Genomic DNA, 19,043 nt, shown 5'->3' on the forward strand with positions numbered 1-19,043 from the left:
GTGTGCGACAGACACAGTCAAGAGAAGAAAACTTACAAGTTGTCTACTGATGAGTCACTTACATACATTTGAAGTGAGGCAGAAACTGACAATATCTGAATAATATTTATAAACAAACTTATCAGTTTCATCTATAAAAAGAAAACTAATTACAACCAGGTGTGCTAGTGTCACACATACCGTACAAGACTTGCATACATCCACCAATTCAAGTTTCTGAGTCACAAAGTGTTATGTACTGTGACAGTAATTATTACTACACTTAGAAATATGAAAATTAAACAAATATGACTGCCATTTATAAATAATAATAATAATGATAATAATAAATATAATAATAATAATAACAACAACATCAACAACAACAACTTCATGTACAAATGCCTGCCCGGTTCCTTTACATTTACATACTCAAGAATTGTAAGAATATCCCACTAAGTAATGCAAGTTATTTATGATTTGCTTCCCCTTTATAACAAAGTAGTATACTATGTACTTAGACACAGCAGCAATAATAAAACAGAACAATCCATCTTTGTGCTGTAATCCCAAAGATTGTGAATTGATTTAAATAACAAAAGTAGTACAGCATTTTTAACTCTAAATTCATGTACATTAGAAACAAGCCCAGAAATAAAATTAGGTTAAAATTTTGTTTTTAGTCTTAACTGACCTCTTTTTGACCTTCAATATGATGGCTATATTTAAGCAATGGATGGTGAAATTAGGAAAAAATACATTTAAAAAGTAATCCGTACTACATTTGATAATGCACCCATATCTCAGACACAACTTCGAAGGTTAAATAAACTGGAGAAATGATTCTGCTGAAATAGCTTACCGAATGTACAACAGAAGCTTTGGAACACCAACACATCAATACTACCTTATAATTACAATACTACCTTATAATTACATCATTACTGAAAGGACTTTAGAACACAGTGAATTACAATACTAACCCTTATATGCAACTCAAATACACAAGTTACAAACACAGTTCTCTAACTTAGGTTACGAAAAATATTCACACAACTTTCTTGACTCACTGCTGTGCACAAGCCTAGAAGCAGACTAAGGTTCCGTACACAAAGGCCCCATTTTCTGCATTAGCATGGCTTCCCAACTTTCAGGAAGCCATGACAGTTTGTATGATAATGTACATCACTTGACATGCTGAGTGCCTTTCAAGGGGGTGATTTAATTCCTCTTTCTGACTGCAAAATCTTAAATTATTAAGATATTCTATAAAATACAGAATTCATGAATAGAGCAACTTCTAATTATGTATGAAATCCCAGACTTTAAGGTATTCAAAATATACCAATAGTATTACAAACTGGTAGTGAGAATGGCTATGTAAAATTTTAATGACTTGTAAATACTACATACTTAGATATGCAACGAGTTGTTCCAATATTAACACTAAAAAACATTATTCAACTAGAGAGTCGAAACATTATTCAACTAGAGAGTCGAAACAGTGCAAAGCAAAATGTGTTTACACCAACATTGCTGACTTTTATACATATTACCATTCCAGTAATTTCCCTTGGATTAAATAGTACTGCAAAAACAAAACTGCAACCCCCTATAACTAAATATGAATTTGTTAAGGACAAAAGAACTGTGATCACATACATTAATATTAACCAAGAGACTAGCCAATCACAAGGAAAAAATAATGAATCAGGAGCAGCACTACCTGACTTGCCTATGGTATCTGTCATTGGTATTTACCTAATATCTACTGGTTTTCTACAAAGGGCACCAGGAATTGGGAGATCCTCGCAAAACTCAAGCATGGTATTATTGACTTGTTTTTATAAGAAAAGATACTTCACAATAGCTCATTTACTCATGAAATTGTACACTAATACCATTTCCATAAAAAAAGGAAAAACAATATACGTTTAGTAATGACAGATGGTTAAAGGAAACCTAACATCATGAAAGAGTATAAATCAGAATTACAATAACATTTTCTGTTCTAACTGCAAAATTTAGCAAAAAATTTCTGCAGATAATTTACGAGAAATGGCTTACATAACTGCCAAGCAGAATCCTTAACACCAAAGACTCTTGAACCATATGAAATATTAAGGCCCATGCATAAACTTTAATTTTACAAGGATAAATATTAAACGTGGCTTTAGGTATCATGAACATCATTGGAAAAAACAAATATTAGAAGCGAAATAAAAAAGTTTAATCCTTCAAGATTCTGGAGTCATAAAATTTGCTTCTGGCAAATCACACTTAGAACAATTATGAACATAATTCTTTTACTGTTCACTGTGAATCTATTTTTCACGGAATAAAATGGTATTTTTATATAATAAAATGACAGATTTTTTAATAAAGTTGTATTTTTCATAACTAACAAACCTTCAGTCTTAACAATTGGATAAATTTTCTAGCACCAGTTGGAAAGCAGTTAAAAACGGATTGCAAAGCAAGGAATCTTTGGCATCTGGCAACTCATGCGCATACGAGGTGTGTAGATGTTATTCACTGACCAGGCTTGGAACCTTGTGACGCACCAAGCTTTCTTCCAACCCAAGATATGAGAGGGGCGGCTAGAAGTGGGCGTTAACGTTAAGACCTTAGGTTTGTTAGCTATGAAAAATACAAATAGATTAAAATATTTGTCATTTGTGTGGAACAAACCTTCGGTCTTAACAATAGGATTGACTTATACTTGGAGGGAGGTAGTACAAGTACCCTGAACCGGCTGGGGGTTCAGCCCACGTGACCACCCTTCCTAGACAATCACGTTCTAAAGAAGGGGGTCTGAGCCCCTAAGAGAATAGATAAATATCTAAAAACTCAACCTTCTGGGATTAAACACAATGGAACATGTCCAGATTCATTGCAATCGTAAAAGGTGAAAAGAACTCTTGTCTGTTCAAGCAACAAATCACATAGGCCACAGGGACTTGTTACCACTCCCAGTTATCGGCAGACTTGGTTAATGGCGATTCAGTTTTATGGCGCTTATCTAGCTCCATGAAATCAGTTATTTATGGCGCCATAACAGGCTGAGTTTCGGTTATCCGTGCCATAAGGTGCCGATAATAGTTACAGCGCCATACCATACCTAACAGAGTTGCCATTAACTGAAACTCGACACCATAAGCTCCATAATTCATAAAATTTTGGTTAATGGCAGTTTTCGTTTATCAGCACCCTGCCAAGGGAACATACTGATAACTGGGGACTGCCTATATAGGAACAAACCAAATCACTACAACCAGTATGGCTGCCACACTCACCTGTATTAGACCAGTTCCAACTTATGACGTGTCATTTCTTCAAACCGCCTGCAGGAAGAAAGGAAAAAAGAGAAAGGCGGAGACCAGCCATCTCCCTCATTATCTCTTCCACACAATCATCTTAGGTAAGATACCAACTGTCCCACTGGGGGCACTGGATGAGCTACATAACTTGATAGGCAGCCACCACCAAACCTAAGGGAAAAAAAAAAAATTATTCCAAGGACCTGTGAGCAATGTCCTTCAGGAAAAGGAAGTGGACGTGGTCTGCTGAAGTCAGGAACCAACATTCAAAATCCTATGAACAGGCAACTTCTTCACTGCCATAGAAGAACACATTTCTCTAATGTCATATGCTCTAGTCTGCACAGACTGTGACAGAATTATCTGGTGAGGAGTATGCCTGCTTAATCACCTCACACAGCCAGAATGAAAAGGAGATCTTGGAAACTTCCATTCTGGACCAGCCGGTGCTAACATAAAGTCTACGACACCTAGGGCCTTAGGTGAAGAATCTTTCAGATAGCAAGGCAGAGCCCTGATAGGACAAGGCAGAAACTCCTACAGATCACTGTCCACCAATTCATTCATGTGAAGAATGAAAACAAGACATATCTGCCATCATGAACCAAGGGATTTTGAGTCTTACCTACGAATTCTGGGAGACAGACCTCTAACCCGGTGCTTTTACAGTCATAAATCGGGCCATGAAGCTCACCTGCTCTCTTCAAGGAAGCCAAGGTCAACAGGAAAATTGTCTTTAGAGTCAGATTCCTGACTGACAATCAACGTAGTGGTCTGAATAGAGCTTGAGTGAGACTACTCATAACCAGAGTAAGATTGCTCATCGCATGTTTGAGCTCTCTTGTTGAACAGGACTGTTCAAAACTCCTGAAACAAAGTTTTAATTTCACTTACCCAGTAATTATATAGCGGCGAGTGAAACTCTTAGCTATGTAATTACTGGGTTAAGTTACATAATTAAAAGCTGGTTGTTTTGGTATCATTTTGAAGTGAATACCCATTCTTGAGAAAATTTCTTCAAAAGTGGTAAACAAGAACAATAAAATATCAAAATGATATGTTAAAGCTTGCCAGAAAAAAAATACTTGGCAGAGATATCATTAAGGCAATATTTGACCAGTGAAAAACATGACAAAAGGCACTAACTTTCTTACACTCTATCTTAATTATTTATTACAAATTAATTTACTGAGGACTCCCAGTCACACTTCTAGACTCATAAGGCTCACCCAAAAACATTATTTTTGGTAATTACAGCAACCTAAAGTAAAAGTAGGTTGCTAAGCTAAATGGGAAGAGATCCAAAGGAAGAGATGAATGTAAATGTCAGAGAGCAATCCAGTAGGGCAGAAGGGATGCTGTTAAGGACCATTTAAGGCACAGTGAACAAGGTAGTCCATTGGGATTTTGTTTAAAATATATACAGAAGGAAACCACAAACTTAATTTTCAATTTTACAAACATAAAAAGAGTTCACATTCTCTTTCATTTTTTGCTTTACATCTTCACCATTCATTAAGCTCTCTAGATACTATATAAAAAATACAACAACTATGAATACAATTTACAAGCTAGATGCCCCTCAAATAGGAAAAATCTGAGCCATACTTTTCACAAAAGAAAAGAACTACCTACGTTTCTCCATAAACCTCATTTTTGTATTAATTCTTCAGACCAGAAAGAACTGAATACACCTTTTGGATTCAAGGACAGTATAGTACAATTAATCCTCTTGGACAAAACCTTTATACTATAGTAAAGCATTCAGCATATAAATTTATTCTGGGTTAACAGCTATAATGAAGGCGAATGACTTTGTAATTAAAAGAAAATATGAATTATTCCAAAATGAGAATTATACATGCTCCTCTCCATTTCACATTTAAATTATCTCTGTCTGATGCCCTTCATAGTATCACAGACCATAAACTTAGGTACTAGCACTTTTGCTATGTTATTACCACTATTGGAAACAGACATCTGAACACCAGATTCATCATTCTTGAACAAATAATGCTAGTCAATTCTTTATTTTTCAGGAGATAAATAAGCTCAGCTATCTTTTTATTAATACAAAATAGCTACAAACTTCCTATCAATGAATTCTAGGCATAAAATATGCTCCAGCAAAGTAAATAAATTTAGTTCATTAAAAAAAAAAAAAAAAAAAAACTATAAAAAGACAATGGGAGAATCTGTCCAATATACAAGACAGAATCACAAGCATCAGGGTAACCATTAACTCCTGAAAGCCACACAAGTGCAAGAAACAGGATTAACCTATTCTGCTGACACAGCACTTGCGTCTGATCCTTAACAAGAAGAATGACGTAGGTACACCTAACTAACCTATTTCAAAGAGAACGTACAAAGGCTACATGAACTTTTACCCTTATGCAACCCAATATTTTCAAATCAAACAAGACCTGATACGGTACAAATTACAAAACACACCATAAGTATAAAAAAATAAATTAGGTAACTGAATATAATAAAAGAAACAATTCCTGTGTAATTTGAAAAAAAATACAGTAACCAAAAGCAATGGGTGATTAGTTTATACAAAAAGTGAACAGCAAAATTCCATTATATTTCCAGTACTATCTATGATAACACTTCCTATCTGAAGTCACTTTATATGCAAAGGGCATCACAACGTCATAATAAAGAAGCCACAGACAAGAGTTGCCCTCTACCTTTGCATCTTTGCTTACTCATTTTTTCCCAGTTCAAAAATAAAGTTTTACTATATTCTCTGTGTTTACGGATGCCCAAAAATCATAACATTGTTTCCGTTTGAGATACATACATGTATGTATGTACTACATATAAATTATGTGAAAATAACAAAAGACTACAAGATGGTTAATATTGTACAATGTTTATATTACATAAAGCATGTTTTTTTTTATTCACCATATACATTTCCTTTTCAATCTTCTAGCAGTCAAGACTGAAATGCTTCTTCAGCACAAAACTGAGTATCCACCTTTGCAAATGAGGTCAGCTGATTGTGCGTGCCCCACATATTCAAAAGCCATAGTGGGAAAGAAAAGGCCATCCCTCTACGATTACTGAAACGGGTTTGTTTGAAAAAGCATTACATTCTTGTTTATTAGATTGCTGTATTTTATCACAACTCCCTAAATCATAAACAGCATCTCTGAAGAGAAATAGTATGGGTGGTAGGATAATGGGGCCTAACTTACCAGGAAAAGCCATGTAATTACAGTATCACTGGAGGAGTTCCAGCCACAAAGTTTAAGAGCATACAAAACACCGGTATGTATCTGTTAAGCAGCGTGCATGAATAAGTGACGGAGCATTCACCATGAACAGGAAACATAAAATGGGTACCCTGGATAACATTCAAAATTTACAAACATTCACAAAATCTGCTAAACTAGGGAAAAAATCTCAAGATCCCAGAGAACCACAAGGTAGCAGACAAACGTGCATAATAAGCACAGCTTATTAAGCTGTGATAACCAGAATATTCATGCGACAGCGTAAGCACTATCTATGAAAAACAATGCAATAACAAGAGCTAATCAAATTCAAACCAAACAACTCTACAAGGCCTTACCTTAGCTACTAATTCATTCTACAGAAGACCAAACAATGCATAACAGCTCTCTATACACTATACAATGCTGCACCAGCATGTTTTCCTTTAATTTTTTCATAGGAAACAAAAATATTTGTATTTATGTATTCCCAAATTTCCAATAACACTATTCTAACCAAAATTAGGAAACAGAAAATCCCATTCAGTCTGGAGTAATGCAGATGATCTTCCTTACCGCTAGTAATATTATCATGAATCATTAAAGCAATTAAGTGCAACAAGTCACTTTATTTCCAACTAAAAAGGCACCATCAACACATGAATATCCTTCAAAATGACAAATTTTCTAAGACAATTTGTATTTTTCATAGCTACAAACCTTCGGTCTTAACAATAGGATAATTTTCTAGTGCCTAGCTGGATCCGGTTAAATTGCAGATGAAAAGCAAAGAATCTTGGGAGATCTGGCAACACATGCATATATCGGGTGATAACTGGTAGCAAACAACGATCAATGCAAATTTTACGCAAGTCAGTTCATAGTAGAAGCTCATAAGGCTTAAAGCTTTTAGAATTCTGCAAAACCATTAAATTCTGGCTTAACTGAAGTATTCTTCCATAAAGCATTTGATGCTTCAATTAGAACAGCCACATTCAAAAAAACATTTTTTACCACAATCCATACAAATCAGATACTGGCATCTACAACAACATAATTCACAGTTTCAAGTAACTATAAAAATATCAAATTCACATTCCTATCTGCAACACCCACTTTCATAATAAATCTAGAGCCTTAATTCTAATCTCCATAAAAACAGAAATAGGGTTTAAACCTTTTAGCCTGATTTTGAATTTCAACCTGTTCTTTATTATATAACTCAAGCCAATAAACTTAAATATGCCCTCAAGAAGATGAATATATTTGGTCTTACTATGTATACAAAAACTTTTAAAAAATACATATATAAAAGATAACCTTGCATAGTACGTACTCTAAAGTCATCATACCACAAAAATAATCAATTTGAAAATCAATTGTAGACTTGCTTAATTTCTGAAAGCAATAGCATGACTAAGCTACAGAGGGAGGATCAATAACATGCATCATGCAATTCTCCATAGGACACTCATCAGAAGTCCCCAAAAATTGTCCTGGTGACTATTTATCTGTGTGTATATGTATGTACATACATATATATAGTATATATATATATATATATATATATATATATATATATATATATATATATATATATATATATATATATGTGTGGGTGTGTATATGTATGTATGTATGTATATATATGTATATATATATATATATATATATATATATATATATATATATATATATATATATATATATATATATATATATATATATATATATATATATATATATATATCCAGATAAATATTCCCCAGAACAGTTTCTGGGGCCTTATGATGACTGTCCTATGGAGAACTGTGTGATGCATGTTATTGATCCTCTGTAGATTAGTCATGCTATTGCTTTCAGTGAAGCAAGTAATTTATGTATATATGTATGTACACACACACACACACACACACACATATATATATATGTAAATAAACTCTTCTGTTAAAACAGGATATGTCTCAAGTATCAAGGCCCATTAAAACTCTGGTTAAAAGCTAAGGACTATATTTCAATGGACTCACTTCCACCCTTACCAAGCCAGTGAATGACAGAAGAAGCTTCATTAGCGAAATATATAGTTGGAGATATGCCCTTAGGTGATGCCTGGGGTCACATCTAAGCTGCTGCTGGTTCTGTTAATTGTCTTAATAGTCTTAATCCGCTTCATCATTGCCTTAAGGAAGATATAGTCTATCTGGTCAGTCCCATGCACTAATGGAAAGGTTAATACTATTATCTTGTTGTTTTATCAGTGAAGATTCTACCATCTGACATTTGTATCAGCAACTGCTCTTGTATAAAATTCGGGATGAGTTCCAATCCATAATATGGTTTGTGCTATTTATATGACGGAAAATTGCCAAACTATGTTTTCCATATCTAACTGATCAGTTATGTTGAGTTAATCTTTCCGAGAGATTTTCCAGTGAAACCATAGTATGACTTATCACAATCCCTACAGGGGATCTCATAAACCCCTTATCATGAAGCTGTCAGAAAAGAACCCCCTTCAATAACCAGGGACTGCCAAAAAGGAACTGTAGACAGATCTCTTTATAAGGACTGCAGATCCAAAGAGAGAAGCCACCTCCGTAGATCCATCCATCAAGGCCTTATCAAGACAAGAAAGGACACTCGTTAACACTTCCATAGAAACAAAGTCTGGATCCTGTGCTCTCTTGGCCAGGGCTCCCAAGGCCCAATCCATAAAATTAAAGACCTCAAGTGTGCGAAATAGACCCTTAAGTAAATGGTCCATTTCGCACATTCACCATGAAGCCTTTGCCGAAAGAAGAGAGCGTCTTCTAGACGAATCCACTAGCGATGAAAAATCAGCATCAGCTGAAGAAGGAAGGCCCAATCCCATTGGCTCTTTCGTGTCATACCAGACACCTGGCTTACCTGCCAACTTCGAAGGAGGGCAGGAAAAAACCGTCTTGCCTGCTTCTTTCTTAGAGAGGAGCCAGTTCTCCAAGCTCTTGATGGCTTTCTTCATAGAAAGGGTCGGATTCATTTTCACGAACGAAGACAACTTGGAAAGCTTAGTGTTTGAAAGCAGTGATCCCGGTGAAGGAGGATCTGCAGGACGAAGAGAGTCACCGAACTCTTGAAGAAGCAGGGCTGCCAGTCTCTTGTAATCCGAGACACCCGCATCTATAGGAACTTCCTCCTCAGATACCTCTTCAAAGGTAGCATTAGGAGAAGAATGCCTCTTTGGAGAAGGAGTCCTAGAAGGAGAAGTGCTCTTCTCCTTCAAAGGAAGCTTGGTAGAGGAAGGAAGACCACTTCCCGAAGCGATCCTATTGCCTGAAGAAACAGTTTCTACTGGAAGGGGCCTAGCAGAAGAAGAATGCCTGCTTCTTCTCAAAGGCTCTTGCTGCCTGAGAGGGGAAGAGCTCGCATCTTTACAGGAAACTCTATCAGGAGTAGGGCGAGAATCCCGTAACAGGTTCTTTCCAGGCTCTTGGCGCCTGTGAGGAGAGGCGCTAGCGTCACGTCGGTGGCGTCTATCAGGCGCTACGCGCCTTGGGGTAGAAAAACGTCTGCTCTCATCCTGGCTCCTGCCAGGAGAGGGGTTTACTTCCTTTCGAAGACTCTTGCGAGAAGGTAAACTCGGAACTCCTAAGGAGAGCCTAACAGGAGTAGGGCGTACAGAACCAATCATGCTCTTCTCAGGCTCCTGGCGTCTGCGTGGAGAGGCGCTAGCGTCCCGTCCTGGGCGCCTGGAAGGAGTAAATCGCCTGGTTGGCGAATACCGTCTTACATCACGATGGCGCCTGCTAGGAGAGGCGCTAAAATCTCTACGAGAACGTCTGGGGGGAGAGATTTCTTCCTCTCTCTCTCTGCGTCCCTGTTCCTTAAGATAGCAAGGAGAGGCGCTTCTATCTCTCTGAGAATGCCTATAAGGAGAAGAACGTTCTCTACTCCTACGTAAGGATCGACTATCCTGGCTCCTGTCAGGAGAGGGGCTTGCGCCCTTATTCGGGCGTCTAGACGAATGCGGGATCCTACTAGAAGAAGCTCTTCTGGTAGGAGTAGTAGATCGTTCTCGAAAAGGAGAAGCGTATAGCAACGATCTTGTTGGAGAGTAGCGCCTAAGGAGAGCCTAACAGGAGTAGGGCGTACAGAACCAATCATGCTCTTCTCAGGCTCCTGGCGTCTGCGTGGAGAGGCGCTAGCGTCCCGTCCTGGGCGCCTGGAAGGAGTAAATCGCCTGGTTGGCGAATACCGTCTTACATCACGATGGCGCCTGCTAGGAGAGGCGCTAAAATCTCTACGAGAACGTCTGGGGGGAGAGATTTCTTCCTCTCTCTCTCTGCGTCCCTGTTCCTTAAGATAGCAAGGAGAGGCGCTTCTATCTCTCTGAGAATGCCTATAAGGAGAAGAACGTTCTCTACTCCTACGTAAGGATCGACTATCCTGGCTCCTGTCAGGAGAGGGGCTTGCGCCCTTATTCGGGCGTCTAGACGAATGCGGGATCCTACTAGAAGAAGTTCTTCTGGTAGGAGTAGTAGATCGTTCTCGAAAAGGAGAAGCGTATAGCAACGATCTTGTTGGAGAGTAGCGCCTTCCAGGAGAGAGACGCCTACCAGAGTCCGAACGCCGACTTGACGACCGTCTCTTAAGAGAGCTCTTTACTGGAAGAGAGACGTCCTTCCTGCGAGATGGCTCCTTAGACAGCGAGCCTACTAACGAGAATAACTGCTCCTGCAGTCCTACCAAAAACTTCTTGGTAGAAGCGCGAATTCCTTCCAGAGAAGAAACAGGAGACTTCATCGCTCTCTTCTTCTGAGCGGGAGAATACTCCGGAAAAGGCTCTGGGCTGGAGTCTAATGCGTCTCCTGCAGGCGCCTTCCAGGCTCTCTTCAGAGGGCGCGACTTAGACGCGGAGCTCCATCCGCGTCTCGGAGAAGAAGAATCAGAGTCGGAAAAACACTTCCTAAGGACGCTTTGTCTATAGCTGTCCAAGGCAGCCTGGGACGAGTCTACAGGACCTGCCGAAGGGACCACTGACCGTTGGGAATACTCTACATCCCCCTTGCGGCATTCCTCCTCCCTTGGTCATGGGAGTCTGAAAGAGGTCTAGGCCTAGGAGCAATGCGGAGTCGGTCAGACGCCCCCTCCACTACACTGGGGACACTGTACACTTCACTGCACACTTCACTCTTACCTTACATTTCTCGTAATTGCCTTTGCAAATTACGGATCGACGCTTCCATTGCAGCTTTCTCCGATCGAGACGAATCTACGATTTCGCTGCGGGGGGAAGGAGCTGAACCTGCGTTAGCAGTAGGAGAAATTACATTGGAAATAGAAAGATTGTCCTGATCCAAAGAGCAGGACCTACTTGAACTTTTAGCAGAAGCTTTCCTAATTCTATCTTTCTCCAACTTATTTACATACACAGTCAAACTCTTCCATTGCATTTCAGTTAAACTCAAACATTCCTCACATGTGTTACTAACTGAGCATTCATTCCCCCTACATTTAACACAAATAGTATGAGGATCCACCGAAGCTTTCGGCAGTCTCACCTTACATCCTTCTTTCACACAAACTCTAAAACGAGTTTCAGGCACATCATCAGCCATAATGAAGAATCCTAAGCAAATCCAAAAAACGGTCCAAATCAGCGTATACCAAAGCCAAAGAAAGAATACTTCACCAAAAACAATCCTTAGCAAAGCAAGCAGAATTCCGTGCAGGAGGAACTAACAACGATGTTGCCAACACCGGCGACAGAGAAAATCTGTTCTGAAAACGGGAATGGTTCCTATTCCCGCCACCCAGCGGCGGGAGAGGGTGATCACCTGACCTACCTGTAGCGTGTGCCGCGAGTTTTGAATTCTGTCGGGACGTCAGAGACATAAGCTAAGTATATATCTGCCGGGGAAGTTGCATGTACAAAAACAAACCTCTCCCAGGTAGTTACCATTTATTAAATACTTTCAAGGTAATTATCATCTTCATTACTAACATTTTCATGCCCAGTTACCTTCACAGAAGTAAGCACTATTCAGTTTTTCCATTCTTGTCTTCTAGGCCTTTCTAAAAGGTCCAGACATTCAAGAAGATTATTAGTATGTACTTTATATATAAACTGAAAAGGTGTGTAGGGGTTTTAGGTATGTTTAGTGTGTAATACAATAAACAAAACATGATACAGAATTTTCATGATGAATCCTAAAACAGTTATATGAAGATTAAAAACAAATTAATACTATACTTCATTAATATATAAAGCTGCCAAAAAGATGTCAGTAGCATTTTGGCCAAAATATATTAAATGCAATCACTTAAAATAAAATCATCCACCTTCAATGAAAAAAACATATCAGATAAGCTAAGCTGGTTCTACAACTTATTGACATCACATAAGCGCTCTTTTATCTCAGTAAACATCCTGTGACACAAGTTAGATGTGATGTCAGCGATGGAAGGATGTAAGAGATTGAAGAAATTTCTGGCTAAAATGTCATAAGATGTGAAGTATGCTTCATTTCTTCAATTCTCTCATATGAAAATGTAATTCAACCTCCCAAATTTTGTCTGTGCTCAGATTATACCTCAGACTTATCTTGCAGAGATCTCACTATTAAAGCTGATAAACCTTTCAAAAGAAATTAGATGATGAAACTTATTCCCTTTACAATAGGTATTGATAATATTTTGTAAAAATGCACTGATTTTCTCTGTTGTACAGTGCTTAACTTTAAAAACAGGATTAAACTAAATATAATTTTTCTATATACATACAAGATGAGGGTTTGTATATTCATATGAACAAATATTCCACCTATACAAAACAATATTAACCATAAGTAATGAAACTATATACGTACAGTACATTTATCTAAGGCAACTGCAAAAAAATTAAAAAAATATAATTCATCTACCCCCAATTCAAAACCAAAGATATAATCTTATAATGATAGGTTATGATTTTTTATTTGAAACTAAACATCTAATTCTCTAAGATCGCATTTATCAACGTAGCAGCCTGGCTTTATTGGCAAGGAAAAACACTTCTGTCTCCTTTCCCACTGTTACCCACTGCCTTCTATCAAAGGCATCATCCTCCACCAAACCTCTCCTCTCCATATCTTCCTTCACTTTATCTCGCCACCTAATTCTCTGTCTCCCTCTCAATCTTCTTACTCCAACAGGTTCCTCCCAAGCCTCTTAACTCCCTCCTCATCATCCATCCTCCACATATGTCCATACCATCTCAAACATGCCTCTCTTATCACCTCTGTAATCCTTTATAAAGCCTGCTCTTCTTAATTCATCCTTTTCCAATCTTTCAAGCAGTGATATTCCCATAATCCACCTCTGTTCTCTAAACTTTACTTCCTCTTTTGTTCTTGGAGCCCATGTTTCCGATCCATACATTAATACTGTGAGGAAAAATACTCCTGTAGTGGTCATCAAATACTATACATATCCCCAAGAAAGTGTTATATACTGCCTGCAAAGTTGTCCAGCTCTCTATTACACAAAACTGTGAATCTCTAAAGAAATTGCTCTAGCTTATCAGAGGACCTTATCTGCTAAAGCTGAGACACCTCTTATATATATTTCACTAAAGAGGTTTAAATTATACAATAAAAGTGCCACATACTACCTTTCACCAGTGTAACAATGCTGTAAAGGGCCTACCGCAAACCTCCTTATTTTCAATAAAAAAAAAAAAAAAAAAAACAGGATTTCTTGATGGCCAAACCCTACAAATGCTAAACTTTTATGATTATGTTACAAAATAATGTATATAAAAATAAATCTAAACAAAATGAAAGGACTAAATTTTGCCACTTGCATCTTTATATACAACGCTTAAAATTAAAACAGCACAGTAGATGCATGTGACTTCAGTATATAAGCGAATACCACAAGAAAATGAGAGGGAGGTCAGTCTTTTGTCAGTTAAAACTCAAGTAAAACCCACTAAAAAATTTTATTTATCAAGTTATTTTAAGTTTTATCACAAAAAGTGAATGATGAAAATGATAAAAAACCGGAATTTGTGGATATTTTTTCTTGTAAAAAAATATTGCGAATAAGCAAATTTCCTGCGATTAATGGGGGTATGTGTTCCAGAAAGAAATCTGCAAATACGTGAGTCCATGAATCCAGGGGGTTCAATGTATTAGTATATAATAAGAATAAAATTCTGCATTTCACACTCCCCAAACTACATGAGTAAAATGGCTTATACAGTATTTCCACTTCAACTACTTTTTACAGGCAATAAGGATCCTTCTGTGATATGCACTTAAGCCTTTGGGGATACAATGAACAGGTTAACAGATTGTTAACATAAAATGTAGTTGTATAGTATTTAACATATAAATACATATACCGCATTATGTATTAATAGTGATTGTATACAGTGAACTCCATGCATTCACGGACTCCAGATTCGTGGATTTCTCTCTAGAACATAGGCTATACGCCAATTAGGGTAAAAAACCGCATGGTACAGGGGTGGACCATGTACGATCAATGTATACAACCCCAAAAAAAGTACATTATAACGCGTCCTGACATCGGAGATGGGCATCAGACGCAACTTGTTGTTGGTGAGGACGCGTTATAATGTACTTTTCTTGGGGTTGTACACATTGATCGTACATGGTCCACCCCTGTACCATGCAGTTTTTTACCCTATTCGCGGAAAATCCGCCTATTTGCGGTATTTTCCTATGAGAAAAATCCACAAACTCCTGGGATTTTTCATTAATTTCATCATAAATTCACTTTTTTTAGTTTTAAGCATCTTTTTTTATAGGGGTTTCAACTATTCCCGGGGGGTCTGGTACCCACCCCCTGCAAATACGGGGGAAACACTGTATTTACATTCCTTAAGGAGCTGCTATAAGTTTATTAACCAGAGGAGGATATATGGATACATCAGTTATAGGTAGTAGTATATAAAGTACATATTTTGTGCACAGATCTTTATAAAGGCCTATATCCATATTGAGTAAATTAATATAAAAACACATTCCACTATTAACTCCTCATTCAAAGAAGTACCTGAAGCAACTCAATTCATACACTGTTGGACAATTTATGCAAATTATCAACTTTATTCACACTTGCAAACACAACCTATCTTCAGGGCATAAACTAGCCTAGTACACACCATTTTCAATAGTATAGCCTAGGTATTTCATAAAGCTAATGGCCAGCATAAATAAAGATTTGTTCATTTGTTTATTTGTATTAGTCCACACTAGGTTCAATGAGGAGAATTCCTGGCAATCCTTAGGTACACCAAGTACAAACCCCAACCACTCACCACTGAATATAAATCCACACATTTAAACACTAAACTTTCAACTAAAGAAGCCACACTAGAAGACCTACCTTGATTTAAATGTTATAAGTGAAAAGCCAGAGCCTTTAAATTTCAGAGGCAGGAGTAGTAGTGGCCTAAGCAAGAGTGGAAGTCCAGGCTGATGTCTCTGCCCCAGCAATAGGTAACCCTGGGATCTCGAAAGGGGAGAACTGCCGACAGAACGTGACCTTAATGACGGACCTTACACAGACGCCAAAAGGCCACAAAAACCACCTTGAACTTCAAGACACCCAAGTCTACTTTGTGACGCAACTGAGGAGACAGGTTAGCCAGTAGTAATTACCTCTAGGTAGAGTTTATTAAGTTGTAATGACTCTGCACTCCACCAAGAACACACCGTTTACCGAACGACTCCCAAAGCAAATTGGGCAACTGCCGGGTTTTCGAAAGAGCGGACCCCTTCCTGCAGGCGTCCTGGCAAGGATATGATGACAGTGTGCCCCTCCGATCATCACCTTGACCTAAACGCACCCCCTGAAAATCAGCTGATCACCCCCGGAAAGACAGACGTAAAAAGGTCTACCCTTTCCTCTCTCTCTCAACACTAGAAATGCCGTTTCCCTAAGACCCTGGACCGAACCGTCTACTCACACTAACTCACGGGTGTCCTTTGGTGCAACGGGAAATCGGCCAGGGCTCTGGTCCTCGTAATAAAGTCACAAAAGGCGACTCTTCTTTCGCCTCTTTGACTCGGGATCCTTGACACAGATCGTAAACAAACACGAAAATGAACACTCATCCTCGCCCCTCCTCCTATCTCCCTCCTCGGCCGCTTTTGAAAGACAAGCCCTGCTTCTTACCTTCGAGGACGAACTAGGGTTTCCTCTGGGGTTTCGAGTGGCACTTCAAAACACACAGAAAGTAAAGGTTTGCTTCCTCAAAATGGCGAGAGAACTTCCGCCGTAGTTGACTAAGAGAGGAATGTCTCCATCGTCATTGAAAATGGGAATGAACCAAGACTTTCTTTTCACGGGGAAGCTTCCAAGGGAGACTCTTGCATTTCTGTAGCTTGATATTGCTGGCGTAGATTTTTCATTCGATTTTTTCTTTCACGTAGGACCTACCGCCCATAGGTAATGATTGTTTCTGTGAACAAAAAGTTGAATTGACGTTGACCTTTAAGCTACTTTGGATTTGCACAGTTTACTTTCACCTTATTTTGTTACTGTTATAACAGACTGTACAGACAGTTGTGTATGCTACAGGCCTATACCGTGAATATAATCTTTATTCCTAATACACACACACGCATACCGTGTATATATATATATATATATATATATATATATATATATATATATATATATATATATATATATATAGTGTGTGTGTGTTTAGGCTACATACAGGTACTTCAGGTGTGTTTATGTATATAATAATATAATAGGTATACATACATGGCCTAAAGGTTCTGGAATTAACTTTTGCACTAAATGAATTTTAAATGATGTTTATATATATATATATATATATATATATATATATATATATTATATATATATATATAATATATGGTCACTTTTTTTACCAGATACATATGCAACTGCAATAGCCACAATGCCCTCTTAACTTTGTGGCTATTACAGCTGCATATATATATTTATATATATATATATATATATATATATATATATATATATATATATATATATATATATACATTGCGTATGATTAGTTTAACAAAAATACGAGAAACCGTGGGGTATTGGCATTCTGCTCGCTGTTACAAAGCAACCGAAGACGAATGAATGCTCTATTCTTAAGTACTTATGTAAGCCTATATGGAGTCAGCATTGTAAACTATATGCAAAGCAGGGTCACAATGTAGATTATGCCTGTTGCAGAGTGAAAGTGGTAACCTTCTTTGTGATGATAATAATGCACTTGTAAGCATCATTGCGACGTGAAGATGGCATTAAATGACTACGGTTTTGCTCTAGGAGCAAGAGCCCGTGCTGGCACAAGGCCAGCTTAATCTCAAACAACATATCAAATGAAACAGCCTTTTTGCTACCAAGACAGCAGAACTTAGTTTACATAATGATCATCTTAGTAAGTCAGATGTTAATGTAACAATAAGCAGAAAAGTTAAATGAAAGATGAATCAAAATAAATTGATAAACTTACTAAGAAATTCTGGAAAAACATTTAAGAAACATTATATATATATATATATATATATATATATATATATATATATATATATATATATGTGTGTGTGTGTGTGTGTGTGTGTGTGTGTGTGTGTGTGTGTGTGTGTGTTTAACAGTTATATAAGAAGTTCGAAAGCTGTATGTGGCACATAGCGACGTAAAAAGTCTAAAACATAATCAACAGAGAAGCGATATGGAAAATGATGTAATTTTATGTGGTACAAAAAATAAGTTTCTGACCACGGTCAAAAGGTTTTTATGACGAAAGCAAAGCTTTTGATAGAACATGCAGAAGGGAGAATCACTACTTTGGTGTAAAGGTGTCTCAGACAATGATGTGATATGTCTTTGTTCCTGCTTACGAGACGTCAGTGAAAAAAAAAAAAGATATCTGACAAAGCTGTAAAAGTTGTGGTGAAAGAAAAATATTATGATTCGTAGAGTGTGGAATGGCAGATGTTTCGGTAGAGTGAAGATAAACTCAGGAAATTAATGAAAGGCTTTGTGTGAGGAGAAAATTGGGAGTAAATTTGAAAATAAAAAAAGGCAGGTAAAAATATACCAGTGAGATGGAGTAATGAATGTTACTATGAATGGTCCATGACTGGAAGTTGATTCATACAGGAATTTGGAGGTGAATATAACGGATGATGATAGGGCGAGAAAGACGTGACGACGGAAAGAGTTAGTAAGGTTGAGGTTCTACAAGGAAGTGACTGCTGAAGATGTAGGGAGGGGGGGGGGGGAGGCAATTAACACGCAGAAAATAGGATGAAACGTCGTTGGTGAGATTACAAATGTGAAGCTGTTATAGTGATAGTGTGACAGGGCGACTGACCATGGTTTATTAAAGTGTCTGAATCGGTGAAAGGAATAACTGGCCTGTTGCATAATGTTACTTGTGTGTGCGAAAGTAAGTTAGACGACATAAGGATTAATATGGGTTTAGAATAGCAAGTGGGTGTGTGGATCAATTATTTACTATAAAGGTAAGAAG

At 37.7% G+C, this 19,043-nt stretch overlaps 1 protein-coding gene across 14 annotated transcripts in view; it reads right to left on the reverse strand.

The window, feature by feature from the left end:
• Positions 1-16,850, reverse strand: part of LOC135216083 (epsin-3-like) — a 305,512-nt gene extending 288,662 nt beyond the window's left edge. For 10 of the 14 annotated variants that reach the window (XM_064251091.1, XM_064251086.1, XM_064251088.1 and 7 more), the window contains exon 1: positions 16,694-16,850. The gene's annotated coding sequence lies outside the window, so the exon portion shown is untranslated. The other 4 variants (XM_064251084.1, XM_064251085.1, XM_064251083.1 and 1 more) reach the window with 4 other exon arrangements.
• Positions 16,851-19,043: the final 2,193 nt, after the last annotated feature.

Source organism: Macrobrachium nipponense, chromosome 6 (assembly GCF_015104395.2).
Source record: "Macrobrachium nipponense isolate FS-2020 chromosome 6, ASM1510439v2, whole genome shotgun sequence".
In the NCBI taxonomy this organism is placed as follows: Eukaryota; Metazoa; Arthropoda; class Malacostraca; order Decapoda; family Palaemonidae; genus Macrobrachium; species Macrobrachium nipponense.